This window comes from Thermobia domestica, chromosome 8 (assembly GCF_964235325.1).
Source record: "Thermobia domestica chromosome 8, izTheDome1.hap1.1, whole genome shotgun sequence".
NCBI lineage: Eukaryota > Metazoa > Arthropoda > Insecta > Zygentoma > Lepismatidae > Thermobia > Thermobia domestica.
Window position 1 is genome coordinate 79,344,176 of NC_137461.1, and position 17,761 is coordinate 79,361,936.

General features: G+C 38.5%; 1 long non-coding RNA gene across 1 annotated transcript in view; it reads left to right on the top strand.

The window, feature by feature from the left end:
- Positions 1 to 17,761, top strand: part of LOC145692999 (uncharacterized) — a 38,734-nt gene that overhangs the window by 6,214 nt on the left and 14,759 nt on the right. Inside the window, exon 2 of the long non-coding RNA XR_014132678.1 lies at positions 16,871 to 16,966. This is a non-coding gene — a long non-coding RNA (uncharacterized LOC145692999). The remainder of the gene's footprint in view (positions 1 to 16,870; positions 16,967 to 17,761) is intronic.

Genomic DNA, 17,761 nt, shown 5'->3' on the forward strand with positions numbered 1-17,761 from the left:
AAAAGGGTGGGGCAAGATTTTTTAAAGGGTAGTGTATCTCTCAAGTTTCTGAAGCTAGTAAAATGAAACTTTGCATATAAACTTTCCTGTTAGAAAAAATGAAAATTGAACACATAAAAGGGAAAGAGCAAAGGAAGCACTTTTTAAATATTCCAATTCCCAATTACTTACTCAGAAAATATGTAAATAAATTAAGGAAGGATTTGTTTAAGCTAGATGCGTGAAACTCGGTATTTGAACTTTTAACTATAGTCATACTATACTATAGTCATTTAGGGGTGTAGCCTGCAATTTTTTCTAGGGGGGGGGGCAGGCTTTTTATATATTAAAAGCAAATCAAAAGTTTCTTTCCAGACTACGAAAGATTCAATGAGACAATACATTTATACACATTACACATGTACATAAATACATAATATTATTATATTTCCAGTTAGTTCCTTTTTGAAACCTGGACCTTGACAGATCGTAAATTTAAAACCACAGCTTGTGGGAAATGTACGAATACGCGTAAGTTAGTTATAAGAAATCGGAAATTGTTCATGGAAGGCCATTTGTTTGATTGTATTTATCTTCTGCACTCTTATATAAAAGAGTAAAGATGAGTGATATTTTGGACATACTACTTACTACAAGTGGAGTCGTTAAATTTTAATTATAAAATATAATTTTCTTATGAAAGCAGGACATAAGAAAAAATTTTTGGAAATAAGTATCGTAAAAAGGGTGGGGCAAGATTTTTTAAAGGGTAGTGTATCTCGCAAGTTTCTGAAGCTAGTAAAATGAAACTGCATATAAACTTTCCTGCTAGAAAAAATGAAAATTGAACACATAAAAGGGAAAGAGCAAAGGGAGCACTTTTTAAATATTCCAATTCCCAATTACTTACTCAGAAAATATGTAAATAAATTAAGGAAGGATTTGTTTAAGCTAGATGCGTCAAACTCGGTATTTGAACTTTTATCTAAATGTAATAAAATACTATATGTTTTAGCGTCTTGAAAATTACACTTCTAAGGGGAAGAAGGGTCAATTTCTATAATATTAAAATATCCCACTGCTTATGAGATTTGGGCAGAAAACTCTTTTCTTTAGGCCTTGGTTCATCCAGTTAAGTAAACGAGAGTACAAAGTGGCTGATTAATTAGGTTTTTTTTTTAATTATTTTAACATGTTGACCTAGTTTAATTCTTTTAAAACTGTATTCTTTCACATTCTATTATAAACATCCTTCATTTGCTGCAATTATTAAACACGTTTAATAAACATAAAACAGACTAACCCCCGGTCCCGGCCAGGAATGTGTTTTTGGTGTTAAGCCATCATTTGCCGTCCGTAACATAACCTTTGATTTTAACTTCACGTACTATCAAGACTCAAGTCTCAGAAATGTAGCATATATGAAATATACTACTACTACTACTACTACTATTAAAGGGAGAGGATGACATGTAATAGTAAGTGAAAATGACTGATACTAGTGTCAAACTCATAGTTTTGGGGTTCCTCAGTTCACTGGTGACAGTTTTCATGCTCCTTATACCGAAAATGAAGCTATTCTCCCCGTGTGAAGAACGGGTATTTTACTAGTCTTTAAGAATAACGAACGAAATTATAGGTCACACTCTATCACTGTACTACCACACCAAACTAGTAACATTCCAAGACAAGAACCATTGTCTTGTTCTACAAATAACACTAGACTACTAAGTGATAACACAATACGTGTACAGAAACCAATACATAGTCATTCAGGGAGTAGCCAGCAAGTTATTCTAGAGGACCTTGATTTTTACGAACTAAAAACAAATCAAAAGTTTCTTTCAAGATTATGAAAGAATTAATAACACATAGATACATACGTATTTCAGAAGTACATATTATTATTATTAGTAGTAGTAGTAGTAGTAGTAGTAGTAGTAGTATCGTAGTAGTAACGTAATGGGGGCTGAATTTGGATTTAAACGGCATCGGAAGTGTCAGTGTTCATCTCAGCCACCCAGAAAAGTATAGATTCGACACTGATATCGACTATTTTCGACCATTTTTATATACCCACATCTTCTCCCCCCACAAGTTGCGGTGCTGAATTTGGATTTAAATGTCATCGGAAGTGTCACTGTTCATCTCAGGACCCCAAAAACCATTAATTCAACACTAGTATCGGTCATTTTGGATCATATGTATATATCCGCCTCCAAGTTGCGGGGATGCATTTGGATTTAAACTGCATTGGAAGTGTTACTGTTCATTTCAGCGACTCTAAAAACTATGAATTCGACACTAATATCGGTCATTTTCGATCATTTTTATACATCTCTCCGCCTCCAAGTTGCGGAGATGAATTTGGATTTAAACTGCATCAGAAATGTCACTGCTCATCTCAGCGACCCCGAAAACTATTGATTTGACATCAATATCGACCATTTCCACCCATTTTTATATATCTCTTCCTACCCAAGTTGCGGGCCTGAATTTGGATGTAAACGACATTGGAAGTGTTACTGTTCATCATAGCAGCCCCAAAAACGATGTATTCGACTATAATATCGGTTATATATATATATATATATATATATATATATATATATATATATATATATATATATATATATATATATATATATATATATATCCCCCTCTCCTCTGTCCCCAGGTTACGGCGCTGAATTTGGGATTAAACGGCACTAGAAGCGTCACTGCTCATCTCAGCAACCCCAAAAACTATAGATTCAACACTAATATCAGTCATTTTCGATCATTTTTTATATATCACCCCCTTCCCCTCCCTAAAGTTTCGACGTTGAATTTGGGTTTAAACTTCTTCGGAAATGTTACTGTTCATCTCAGTTGCCCTGAAAACTATGGATTTACACTAATATCGATTATTTTGCATCATTTTAATATACCTCCCCCTCCCTCAATTTGCGGGAATAAATTTAAATTTTTAAACGGATCGAAAGTGTTACTGTTCACCTCAGCGACCTCGAAAACTATGGATTCACACTAATATCGATTATTTTTCATCATTTTTATATACCTCCCTCAATTTGCGGGAGAAAATTTGAATTTAAACGGCATCGAAAGTGTCACTGTTCACCTCAGCGACCCCAAAATCTATGGATTTACACTAATATCAATTATTTTGCATCATTTTTATGTACCTCCCTCAATTTGCGGGAGTAAATTTGAATTTAAACGGCATCGAAAGTATAACTGTTCACGTCAGCGACCGCAAAAAACTATGGATTCGACACTTATAGCGGTCATTTTCGATCATTTTATACATCTTTCTCTCCTTCCCCCAAGTTGCAGTGCTGAATTAGAATTTAAGCTTCATCGGAAATGTCAGTGTTCATCTCAGCAACCCCAAAACTATGGGTTCGACACTAAGATCGATAATTTTTAATATATACCCGCACTTCCTTCCTCCAAGTTGCACTTTCAAAGTGAAATGATAAAACCATCTCAGGCCCGAACCTAATCTATGTTGAAAGTTTTTGTCGAGATCCTCTAAAATTTCAGTGATGCACTATAGGCTATAAGCCATTAACTTCTATGGCCACCCTGCTACAAACTACAGACTTAAATATTCGATAAAGCATTTCAGTAGTAAATAGTTGCCACAATACAAATATGAACGTATTTAATTCCAACGGTAACAACTATGTTGTAACACTACAATTATTATTAATAATGATAACGAGTGAGGAGTAGTTAATTACGAGTATGACAATTATTTGCTACAGAAAGTTAAAATTTTGTCAACATATAAATATATCATGGAAAGAGCAAGAAAGGACAATAGGCTTCATTTATTTATTATTTCAGAACGATAGAATATGTATTTATACAAATAACTTGTAAGAACTAAGGTTCTGTAATATGAAACAGTATATCTAAAACTTTGACTAACAGATTGACAGTATTCTTCTTACGGACGCGATGGTAGCGCCACAAGAGATTTTTAGGACTTCTGTAATTTTAGAACTTGTGCCGCGGAATGATTTTTAGGACTTGTGCTGCGATATGATTTTTAGGACTTGTGCCTTTTAGGACTTCTGCCATTTAGTACTTGTGCCGCGAAATAATTTTAGGACTTGTGCATTTTAGGTCTAATGCCGTTTAGGTCTTGTGCCTTTTAGGACTTCTGCCGTTTAGGACTTCTGCCGCGTCCCCGTTCTTGTGTACTATTCGTTGTTGGTGAAAGTTTTATTCATTTCCTTTTTTCTCCACATCAAAGAATTACACCGAAAAATTTACAGAAATAAAAATTAGCTTTTTATTGTTGCATTGTTATGTTCTCAATGATTTTGCTTTGTAAATATTGGTTTTAAAAATTATTAATATAGTATGTATGTTAAACTTGCAGTTAAACAGAATTTTCCACGTATTGTGCTATATATTTTAGATTATGCTTTATTATGCTTTTAAAAATAGTTTCTTCTGGACTCTTAAATAACCACAACCATGTTCAAGGTTCCAACCCTATGTCTAAATTGCTATTATGCTTTCTATGCTTTTTATGCTTTTGGGTTGCTCTAGTAATGACCTTTCTTTCTGAACATGTACTCAACAGTTTCAAGGACGCGTTAATGAAGAAAGCTTTAAATACCTGTGAAATACGTTATATTTTCAGTGGATTTTTTTCTCAAGATTCTAACCAGGTGCTCCCAAACTTTTTAAGCACCTCAGCACTCTTTACATCCCGTATTTTGCGTTCATTGTCTCTGCGACCAAAATGAAAGAAAATATCATAATAATATATTTCTAAATTAAAACAGCAGTTTATGTTAGTATTAGCTTCTGATTATTCAGGCTAAACTAAACAATGAACAGTTTATGAAATAAATAGGCATATGCTAAGGATAAATAGATTCCAGAACACAAAGAAGTCCGCGATTTATAAAAATGGAATCTTTAAGTTTTACGTCCGACTTTTATGAAGGCTAGGCTAAAGAAAACGGTGATGATGAGAAATGAATGAAATGGTAGAATGAAGAAAGTGGGAGGAAACGAGAGAACCTGAAGAAACCCACGCACACGGTGTTTGTCCACCATAAAGTTCACTTGGTGCGAGCTGGGATCGAACCAGGGACCCCATACACCGGAGACCTCATACCACTGAGCCAACGCGGCCCCGAAGAGAGCGATTTAGTAACAAGTATATATAGGGCCGTATCCAGGATTTTCTGAGGGGGTGCACCGATAACTACAGGTATATTTGAAATTTTTAAAATGCCTTTAGATATCTGTGATGTGAATGAAGAATTGTCCCTAGAAATGCTGTCTGCTCTCGGTAAATTCTTTTCCTTCAACCTTCAGAAAATTATTGGTTTCTGAAACTTAAACTATTTGTGTTGCAAAACCTAGCTTTCTTTTAAGCCCAAACGGAAACATGACAGCAGAAATTTTCGGAAAATGTTATTTTCACTCCTAGCTTCTCGTTTTAGGTAGCGTATATTTACAAAGAAGGGGTGCACGTGCACCTTTGCATCCCCCTAAATCCGGCCCTGAGTATATATATAACAATGCTTTATTATTGACGTGTTAGTGAAGCTTCTTACTATTCGACTCGATTGGCATTTGTGTGTCTGTCCATCTGTCTATCTGTTCGTTTCACAATAACAATCGTAATCTGATTTTGTTAAACTTAGTATGTGACTTCCTTTCACTTGCAGAAATAACCCTATTGCTTGGGATTACAACCTCTCATGTATAATGGGAGGTATAAAAGGGAATAAAATCCACCTCATGTAATAAATTTACACATGTATACAGTGTTTCTTTCAGAAAAAAATGTTCCGGGGGGCACAATTAGTATTCGGAGGGGCACATATTTTCACACGGTACTATTCTATTTATTATTACATTATAGACAGTGGTACTATCCAGCCGGTTTGCACCGGTTCGCGAGAACCGGTTGTTAAAATATTTCGAGGTCGTAGAACCGTTTGTTATACCCACACATAAACACACACACACACACGCAAGACTTAACCAAGAGTGAATGAAAGAAGCCAAACAAATTAGTGAAAACACCTCTTTATTTTCCCGCTCGCTTGCATTGTGAAAGCAGTTTGAATTATTTCAATTCAATGGGCAGACAAATTTGAATACGAATTCCAGAATTTCGTCCGGAACGCTGGAATCTGTGACTGTAATGAATGTGATACGTATATAATGCCTATTACGTGTGCTAACTATTTGTTTGTGTATGTTTCCGATGTCTTCATCAGTTCCGGAGATATGTGTCTTTGAAGCAATGTGTACGAAATATTGGTCTTTTCTTCAATGTGTCGAACGATTGCTTTCCATAACCCATACTGTCAATCCTTTCCGGATGGGACACCATATATAGGCCTATACGAGGCGTATTCCAAAAGTAAGGGCCGTTTGCCGAAATTGGATTTGTTGCCAGAGATAGGTGCCTCCGGAGCTACTTCGCTTTTCCAAATAATCACCATGCCCTTCCAAATACTTTTCGTAACCCTGTACCATCTTCCGTAAACTCTCTGAATAGAAATTTGCCGCCTGGGATTGGAACCAGTTGGCAAAGGCAGTCTTGAGTCTTTTCAAACCGTTGTTCATCAAGCCACCGTTTCAAATGCAAGAAGAGGAAGCAATCGTTAGGGCAAGGTCTGGACTGTATGGAGGGTGTTCAAACAGGTTCTAACGAAAGTCTTAAATCTCCTCGACGACGGCAGAGGTATGAGGACGCGCGTTGTAGTGAACGAGGATGATTCCGGACGACAGTTTCCCGCGGCGTCGATTTTGAATCGCACGTCGCACTTTGTTAAGCGTGTCGCAGTATACGTAAGCTGTAGCTGTTGTCCAACGTCCCAAGAAATGAACCAACAGGACGTCCTTGTCGTCCCAAAAGACGATAGCCATCAGTTTGCGACTCGAGTGCGGCGATTGCTTAAACCTTTCTGGGGAACCTTTAATTCAACCATCTTCGCTCGATGCTACAAGAGAATGGCCACAGCCTTACAGTTATCAACATGGTCATAAAAAGGACCGTTACATTAAAACACAAAGTGATCGAAAAGTTAAGATTGAGGATTATTTCTCTACTAAAGTGTTATCTTTCATAGGCCGCATCTCTGACAAATTCAGCAGAATACTTGCCTTGCCAAACATAGTATAAAAGTTACTCATAAACCTCCAGCCAACATCAGATCATTACTCAAATCATTGAAAGACAACCTGCACGTGCGCACTCCTGATGTATATCGTATATCATGTGTGGCAGATCATACATAGGACAAACTGGACATAAAATAGAACAATGCTGCAAAGAACATAAAATTGATTTTACAAATGCTACCATAGTAGTCAAGTGCAGCAATTTTTTGGGACAGAACAATAAAAAAGCCATAGCTATCTCATGTAAAAGGAACAGTCTCAATTGAGACAATGGGTTTCAGCCCTGCCCTATCTGGTCGGCCCTTTTTAGGAACAGAAAAGACATTCCACAAAGCTATTTCTCGTAGCCACAACAATAGCCAATGAGAAGCCAGCATCCTTCAGCCAACCAGAAGGCAGCATTTCCCTCAGCCAATCACAAGCACCCATTCATACCTCCGCCCTAAATACTCACCATATATACATGCCCATATCTCCGAAACGCACTAGATGACCACTACTCCGCCAACGCCGGATCCTGTATCCACTACCAATAAATTTGCAGCCCTCTCAAGTTCCACTCAAGAAGAGACAACCATGGATATAGTGGAAAATTCTCCATTTACTAAAGAACCTCATAAGGAATCATCACGCAGACAAATCAAGACTTTCTATACCTCAAGGACAAAGCTTATAAACTTAGTCCGTTATTTCTTATAGCACTCACCAAGCCCAAGACGTCCAAGGACATTTTCAAACTAACGTACCTTGAATTCTACAAAGTTATTGTAGAGCCATACAAACCGAAGGCCTTTATTCAGTTCTTCCAGTGTCAACGACTCGGACATACCCACTCCTTCTGTCATGCCGCTCCAAAATGCATGAAATGTGCCCAAGACCATCTTACTTATCCATGTTCAACTAGTAAAGGAAATTAACACTATCAATGTTCTAATTGTGGTCAAAATCACCGGGCCAACTTTCATGTTTGTCCAGTCATTCAACGTTGTATAGCAAGGCATATCAAAGCCAAACCAGCTAACAGAAGAAGATTTTCCACCATTAAATCCTTCTCAACAACCATCTGTACCATCGACTCCATTAAAGGAATCTACATATGCGAAGCAACTTACATCTAAGAACCTCCCAGCCAGGCCCAGCGTCCGGCCTCCGGAGCCTACCACTGAAGATTCCAGTTCAACTCTAAAGGAACTGTTCCAACTAATTAGAGATCAAAAGCTAACAGTATTTTTCCAAGCAGTTAAGAAGAAATTGCCAGAAATTCTTCAAGCCAATGATATATTTATGAAATCTATGATTCTCATCGAAATTCTTGCTGACTTCATTTAAATTAGCATACAGTTAATCAGGGCCACTCCAGACCTCTTCTTATTCGTCTTCCCAAGAACCAATCACGACACTCGTTCAGCTAGTGATGACCAATCCTGTATTAATAGCCATCTAAATTAAATGGCCTCATCAATTCAATTCATTCATTCGAGAAGAAGACCGCGTACAGTGAACGTGTGTGAACTTAGCCATCAATGTGCTTCGTAAGCGAACAAGGAAACTGACACACACAAGAAAACTGACAGTAACACAGCAAACACAGAACCAGTTCCATGTTCTCTACCTTCAGATACAGAGAAGAATACTTGTTGCACCTCCACAGACACAACCTCTACTTGCACCCCTAATTCCAAGACAGACTCCTGCACCAACTCCTCTGAACCTCCCGCTTCACCCACTTGTCACTATGTCCTCACTAACTTTGCTACCCACTTCTACGAACTAGATGCTTTCTTTAATCATATCAAGAATGGCATACCTGAATATCGCCGATATCTGCGTGGCCGACCAACACACAACGGAGAAGGCTTTCATATCATTATTCAAACTCAAAAAGGAGCTCCTCCGTGGCTAAGCGGTTAGCGTACACGCCTTTGGCGTGGGAGACCCGGGTTCGATTCCCGGCGGGAGCTCATGTGGTTCGGATTCCACGTTAATCAGTAGGTCCACGTCTCATATAGCCTCGCTGCTGAAAGGGACGCTAAAACTAAAATCAACTTAACTCAATCAAACTCAAAAAGCCTTAGAAGCTTTCACTAAGAAATTCTCACCACGAGATTTTGGACCGAAAGTTAGATTAAGTACCATCCAAACTCAAGAAGACATAGACAGAGCTGATGGATAGCTACCTCCTCTCGGAAAGCAATCGAACATACATAATAGAAGACATACCTATACATGTGTGATCAAGGGCGTTGACAGGAACCTAGATATCACAACCATTGAAGAGGATCTTGACAATCAAAATGTGAACTTCTGCAATATCACTCGCATCAAGAATTCTACAGGACCACTACCCCTGATTCGGCTCTTCACAACCATTTTTGCCATGGTCAACAAGCTCATCGCTGACGCCATGTCATAATTGTTATGATTACGATAATACCTGCTCAGACCTGCACACGTCCAAGAGTTTGTGGAGATAGTCACAGCACGCCCTGCAACAAACCAATTAACCGATGGTTCTGTGCCACCTACAAAAGTGTCGGACATCGAACGGGTAGCAGCGATTGTCCTCAGCGGCCTCGCACAAACCAACTCAGGCAGACCATTCCTAACCTTCTCAACCAGTTTGAATTTCCACCGCTCCCAGATTCCGGCCCTTGTCAGACTCAGGCAACAGGATTCACGGAAGGAAAAGAAAATGAAGAAACAAGAAAAGAAGAGGAAACAGAATCATCCGAAATCCATGACGCAGAAATAGATGCCAAGATCTCCGAAGCCATCTACAACGCCACTGAATACATTCTCATATGGGCAGCATCTATCCTTTCTACAATCACTGATTCCCACAATCAGAAAACCCTTCACCAAACTATCACTAAAGTCACCCGCCAGATCTTCCGAAAGCAGCTCAACATTCTAACCACAACCAAAGGCAACCTTCACATCAATTATTCTAATTTCACTCCCACCAACAATAAAAAGAAGAACACTACAGCACCTAACACTTGTGATCACTCTACACCTACCATTACATCATAAATCCCAACAAGCAAATAACACATTGAGCATTAACACAATTCACACTCAATGTTTTTGAACTGAATACCAAGTGCTTCCTTCTTTGGTACTCTCCTTGGATGTAGGGGATCACAATCAGATCAACGGCAGAAGACATCATCAGCCCAGGTACAGGACCACTTCACAAGAAGAGGACTCACGAATATCGGCATCACACAACATCGACAACACAGTCAAACAACATCAAGAACAGAATTCCAGTGTGACTTGTTTCGGTTTCATCGAAATTCAACCTGCCATGAAAGTGAGAAGAAGCCATGGGCAAAATAGCAACATATGCTAGAGGCCCGTCTCTGCCTGCTTGGCAGAGAAAAGTTATTATTATTGATTGATTGATTGAATGAATGGCCTCATCACACATACTTAGTAGAAGCTGCGACAGTTGCGCTTCGATATGCACTCATATGCTGTATACTTGAATTGCTTTTACAGCACAAATAGGAGGCAAGGGAACAAAAGTTAACCCGGTACTCCCTACATGTAAACCGTTGGATACAAGAGAGAGAGAGAGGTCTCATCACAATGGAAGTACTCCACGGACCGAGAGAAGGTGACATACACACTAACAAAGTGCGCTGAACCACCCAAGATCACCATTCTGGACAAAGCCATCCAAAAGGCACCAAGACGCCTTCTGGTCAAAAACATCAACATTGTCACATCAACAAAAGGTGATGTTTACATCACTCAGACCACACACAAACGCCAAAACAAAGGCAAACAACAAACAAATACATAACAACACAACCAGTAAAAAATACACGCACAAAAAACGCAAATAACCTCCAACCGTAGAAGTCATAAAACAAATAAATCAATACACAACAAGAAAGAACACAACACACAAACATCCATAGCCAAACGTTTCTCAACACATAAAAAACAAGCTTGCTCCAACGAAAAAATTTGAAGGAGAGAGAAGACAATTCACTCTACGATGAGAAGCAATAATAAAATCCCTCGGCGAGCACTCACACACACACACAAATAGATAATAAAATGAAGATCTAACGCTTGAGAACCACGCCTCCACTCACGATTGAAGGAAAACTCAAAAAGCGCTATCATCACTGCAAAGAAAACTAGCCTCAAAACAAAAATCGAAGACAGACAAACAAACGTCAAAAATATTACTTCTAAAGGGTAAAGCAGCCTATGGCTGGATGCCCATCCTTTCCAGCGGAAAGAAAAACCGACTCTTTTGCTTGCTTGCTTGCTTGGACCGAGAGAGGCAAGCTGCAGTCCACGCGATCGTAGAATAATTATAATCTACAGCGTATTTTATTTATCCGGCTCTTTTTAGAGCCAAGAAACACTGTTAATTACCAACGTTCGGTTAGGTTATATGACAAAGACTACAGACTTTGTCGGTCTTTATTAAGACTTGAACAAGGGATCGTTCTGTTCTTCTAAGAATAGTACTTATCCGGCTCTTTTTAGAGCCAAGGGCTAACGTATTTCTTCCCTCCCCGACAATGTTGAAGTTTGACAAACCGAAAGGAGGAGTTTAAACTATTTGCAGTGCTGTCCCTCTTGAGTGACAGAGCACAGAGTAGGCACTCATGTATATACAGGCATTACCGACACTCGGAGTGCAAGTAGGATAAGCTTATCCCGACGGGACGATTCATCTGTTGCACACAAGAACACAGACACAAATCCAATATCGCAATTCTGGATACCTAGCGGTGTTATACCAAGGAGTTGCTTACACATGCAAATCATACACACTACAACCTTCTCCCTAACAGTGGTAGATAAACCATCAAGAAGACTACACGAAGTACTAGGAGCAGAAGTCTCATAGACCAGACAAACCAAGAGAAACCACATCAGGAGACCTCTACCTAAAAACAAGAGAAAACAACGGAGACTGCTACAGTTATCGCCTGAGAGGACAACCACCACAGAGCACCTTTTTTGATGAAAAGATACCACCAGAGGCTTCATTTCCACCTAACTCAGATTCTTCATCAACAGCTATGCTGACGCAACAAAATCTCAAACACATGCCATATACATGGTGTTTAAAAACAACACCGACAACGTTTGGGAGGTGATTCCTGAAGTACTCCCGCAACAATTTTTATAGAGGTAGTTAGTGAGTACTTCAGATTATATGCCCGTAACCAAATTGCTTGTACAAAAATTGTTGCGTGAGTACCTTAGGATTCTAAAATATGTATTTTTGGATAGAGCACATATTAGTTCCTAAGTAAAGTCTTGACCAGACTACGGTAGGTCTCATAGTTTTGAAGCTATGGACCTTTAAAGTTCTTTTTTTTTTCATGTTTTCGGCAGCCTATAACTCCGAAAGGAAGCATTTGTGTACCCAGGTTGGTCTATATTTTTCGTCTTATTTTGGTGTCAGGAATCATCTCCCAAACGTTGTCGGTGTTATTTTGAAACACCCTGAAAGCAAAAGATAAAACTCAAGCAACAAGAGTCGATGTTCCTTCGTAGTAATCCGAATCACGATTCCCACACGAAGAATACCGGAAACAGACAAATACCAACACGAGGAAAGAAGCAAAGATAGAGATACACGTTGATGCTAGTGGTTTACTACTTCCACGTTTAATTACATGCATGGAGAGCATGCCCGCGACCGATCGGTCTCTTTAATGGACGGGTACCGATCAATACACCCCGCTCGTAGTTGCTCAATACTGGATCTTAGTCCTCGTGCACGAAGTGCACCGCCAGGATTTGTCCCCTAATTCTGATTCGCCTAAGCGATGTAACCCCATTCTCTGAGGGAGTGGGATGCGCCTACTGCGCGGTCACAGCGAAGTCCTGAGTGCCTACCAGTTAACCTACTAGACTGCTAGCGATATAGTCCTACCATGCTCTGCAGGCATGACGCCCAAGCGTTATAAGCCAAGCTCACCTCCCGCCCATGCTCACCGTTACCGGATTCCTGGAATTGGTTCCCATGGGCTACAGAATCCCACAGTTTGACCACAGGTGGCAGAGTTCAACCCAATCTGGGGCCCCAGGTAATGCCCGAGGGGGCTGGTTCAATACCGGCCCTGAGATAGACATACAGTGCAAACACTCACACCCGGAATTCTTGACCTTAGCGACAAACCAAATAAATACCAGAATCCCACTCAGAAAGGATATGGGGGACGCCAAGGAAAAACAGAGCGACAGACCCGCAACACTCGGAAGAAATCAACGACAATATAAATAGAAACCTCAGCCACACAGGAGACCGAAAAGGCCACAATACGCAGAAACCACATACACAATCTAGAGAAACCAAACAACCTTCTAAACTTAGGATACCTGAAGCAAACAAAAACCAGCATGAAGAAAGCAGCAAACACTCTCACAAACAAGAACCAAAAGTCTACTCAATCACAATATTTAATATAGATCCACAAAAGACTAGGCCATTGGGAAATTAATTACAGAATACCTAATGTAATAGCATCTATAATTAATTCGAAACAATGGTATTAAAATCATTTTTCAAAATAAGAAGGACAAACTACGATTTCTTGATGGACTTTGAGTGTCAGACTTCCGACAGCATGTGCAATAGAACAGTGGCGGCGATTGGACGTAAAAGTGGGGGCGGCAAGACATGATCTGAATATTTGTATATCAATGTTAATATACAAATTTCCCTGGTTGCTTCTAACACTTTTTTTGACTAAAGGTTGTATAACTAATAGGATACCATCTTTTTCAGTTAAAATACCGTATAGGCCTATCGTATTTCAAATTTTATTAAATAAATTGGCAAGAGCAACGCAAGTAGGTACTAGTCCTTTGTACTCTTAAACGAAGATCTAAGATTTGATTCCTTGCTCACGAACATTTTAAATTCTATCTGGAAAATTGTGTGATCAGATTATTTAATAACAAATTTGCAAAACGTATAAATAGAAAGGAAAATATTAATCACAGTAATGAATAATGAGACTTGTTTTCCATAAGTTATATTGAAAGTGGAGGTATGAACCATGATCCTAGGATAAATAGGGAAGATGCTGTAGACGCTTGACTGAAAGCCTATAATTTACCTTTTTAAAAAGCCGGAATTTAAAAGGGTTAATGAACAACTTATATTTTTAACCCTTTAAAGATAGCGGTGTTATTCTGTTTTCGCTGGCAAATTTACCGCTATGGTGATTTGTTACGTTCCTGCAATGTGTCGTCGAGTATGTGCCTATTGCTGCTATGTGTCCTGAGTACCCCACAGACATATTTTCGTAATTTTCTCTCCACTCAATTGAAAAAAAAAAAACGATAAAGGGTTCATTTCACGCATGCTATTATGTGTATGTTATTACTCTTAGAAAGACAGTCAATACCACAAGCATATCCTACGACATTTAAAGAAATCCGGAAACATGTTCGTTCTCGTACGTCCCTAAACGCACCACTTCGCTCGTTTATTACAAAAGGATGGAAAACAATGGAAAAGAAAAAGGTAGAAGTTGTTTGTTTTTATTCTCTTTTTAATTAATATTCCTTACTGAGCTCCTTCTTGACTAAGCGGTTAGCGTACGCGCCTTTGGCATGGGAGACCCGGGTTCGATTCCCAGCGGAAGATCATCGGATTCCACGTTAATCAGCAGGTCTACGTCTCCTATAATTTTGCTGCTGAACGGGATGTTAAACTCAAAAAAACAATCAAATAAAATCAAAATATTCCTTACTAATATAAAGAAGAAAATACATTTTACGAACTGTCAATTTTTGTGCCAATAAAGAATGACTTGTGAAGGTTTCGTTTTTTTTTTTTTTTTTTTTTTTTTTCGAAATTATATCTCAATTAGTTCCAAAAAATGGCTGATTAACTCATATTGGACTTATATCGAGCTCTTGTAAGAGGAAATGAAAGTATGTTCAAAATGTTGCGCTCCAATAGGTAACGTTTTGGGCCATTTTTTGTGGCAATTAAAACGCAATTCTTGTAGCTTAACTCCACGGGAAGACAAGCAATATGTACTCACGCAACGGCAAATATTATTGAAACTACGGCACCATTTTTTTCTACATACATACAAAAACTTTATATTTCCAAATGAAACTATATACATTAATAGGTCATTTCAGAAAAGTGGGGGGCAACTGCCCCCCTTTGCCCCCCCTAATCGCCGCCCATGCAATGGAACACGAATGACTATTACAAAATGAAGTTACCAAACAACCAATCCAGACAGGCAGCATTTATATGTATTGTCAAAGGAGTCCCGACATCTGAAGGCATTGAAGGAATCAAACAAGACTTAAAAGAACAAAACATAAACTTTACTAATGTAATCCGAATGAATGTCTGACAAGTGTCCCATTATTTTACTTCAGATATTTTGTAAGGATCCTGAAACTAAATCATCTAATCACAAATGGGATTTACATCGGATATCACAGATAATGAGTTGAGAACTCAAGAACCACAGGACGCCCCACTCCCTGTATCAAACGCAATCCTCATCCAAAGGTCACACCTCTGGCAAACTCAGCAGAATACTTGCCTTGTCAGACATCGTATAAGAGTTATTCATAAACCTCCAGCCAACATCAGATCATTGCTCAAAGCAGTGAAAGACGACCTTCACTTGCGAAATTCCGACATTTGCCTGATGCGAATGAAGAGAAACCTCTCTTAGGATAGCTGATTTGCAAAGGCTTTTTCACACCTTCTTGAGTGATTTATTATTATTATTATTATTATTATTATTATTATTATTATTATTATTATTATTATTATTATTATTATTATTATTATTATTATTATTGGAATTTACAATTGTGTGAATGGCCCCAGTAGATACAGAATTTCACAAATTAAGTAAGGTCTCATAGATAATTGTGGATTGAAGGGAGCAAGGTTTAATGAAATCTTGTATTATTTCCCAAACACCTTGAATGTAGCACTTTTCGAAAATACAAGTAAGGTTTCCTCTTAAATTCACCATACTGCTTCTTCTAACCCTATTAGTTCTTGCAATATTAATGAGCTCAAAGTTAGTTTTCAGCACTTTCCCGGGCTCATAACTCGGAAAGGACGCCGCTTTCGACTTCGGTGTAGTAAACTTGTTTTTGCATATTTTCCTACTTTCAACCCGAAGCGCTGTAATAGTAATTATGAAACACCCTATATATATATATATATATATATATATATATATATATATATATATGTGTGTGTGTGTGTGTGTGTGTTTGTAACAAGGAAGGGAGCGTATACTCACCTAAAAAATTAGCATTACATCATTGAACATATGTATATTATAAAGTGTAAAGACAGGTAGGCCCCTAATTAAATATTTACGCCCGTAAACCAGTAGAATGTTTTTCAAAGCCTGCACTCTTGGAGCCTCACAGAGATATGGCAACCCAAAATGTTATTTTTTGTTAAGAGATTGAAACTAATCACATAGTAGAACTTTTCTTATGCAATTGAAAGGAGGTTTTATTTTTGATACTTATTAATTTATTTATTTGCATTATTTAGAATCAGCCAACTTCTATAAATATTCTTTACTTTATTAATTACCACAGAAGTAAGGAATTCAAACGTATTGTTCCGGTTTATTTTATTAGTATGTGTTTTGATTTCATTCTAAGCAGTATGCAATTTACTTTCCTTTTGGTAATAAGAATAATATTGTTCTATTTGTATTTACAGGACACGAATCAAAGGTGTAAGCAGAATCTGAAATAAGAATGACAAGGCAAAGCTGTGTTTCTTGGTTTGTCACTGAACATTCTATGCTACGAAGAGGTTGAGTATCTGACAACATAAACACATTATAACTCCTGTTTCGTTTAGTTTTCAATCTGAAGAAGAAAGAACACATAGCACAGGAATAGTAATTATGAGGCGCGTTCGGAAAGTAACATCCGATTGATCACTGTGCGTGAAGTGGGCCTAGTGGGAGCAGCGCTACCATCTTTCTACGGACGTGCGCGGTAGATCAGTTTGCGTCCAGCCGTGCTAGAGTAAAGGTTGTCTGATCACTAGTTTCACTTTTGTAGCGTCTCAAAATGTGTGCTGCAATAGAAAACCCCGCCAAGTGTGAGGTGCGAGCTGTTATGCGTTTTCTTACAGCGAAACAATATTCGGCAGCAGCTATTCATCGGGAACTTTGTGCCGTGTATAGAGCAAGTGTGATAAGTGAAGGAGTTCTTCGTGAATGGGTTCGTTCATTTAAAAGTGGACAAACAAACATTCATGACGAAGAGAGAAGTGGCAGGTCATCAATAATCACTGATGAGCGCTATTCGTGGAAAAGTTCCTGAAAATCGACGTTTCACAATCTCGTAGTTTCCGATGAATTTCCACAAATTTCCAGGATCTCAGCGCTTTGGTGATGATGAGGAGCTGAAAGATGCGGTCACAGGCTGGCTCAAGGCACAGGCGGGAGATTTTTATGCTGATGGAATTTCTAAGCTAGTGCAGAAATATGATAAGTGCTTGAATGCTTAGGGAAACCATGTTGAGAAGTAGAGCAAACAAGTAGTTTTCAGATGTGTATATAATAAATTCTTCTTATTTACTTTGGTGTTTTTTCTTAAG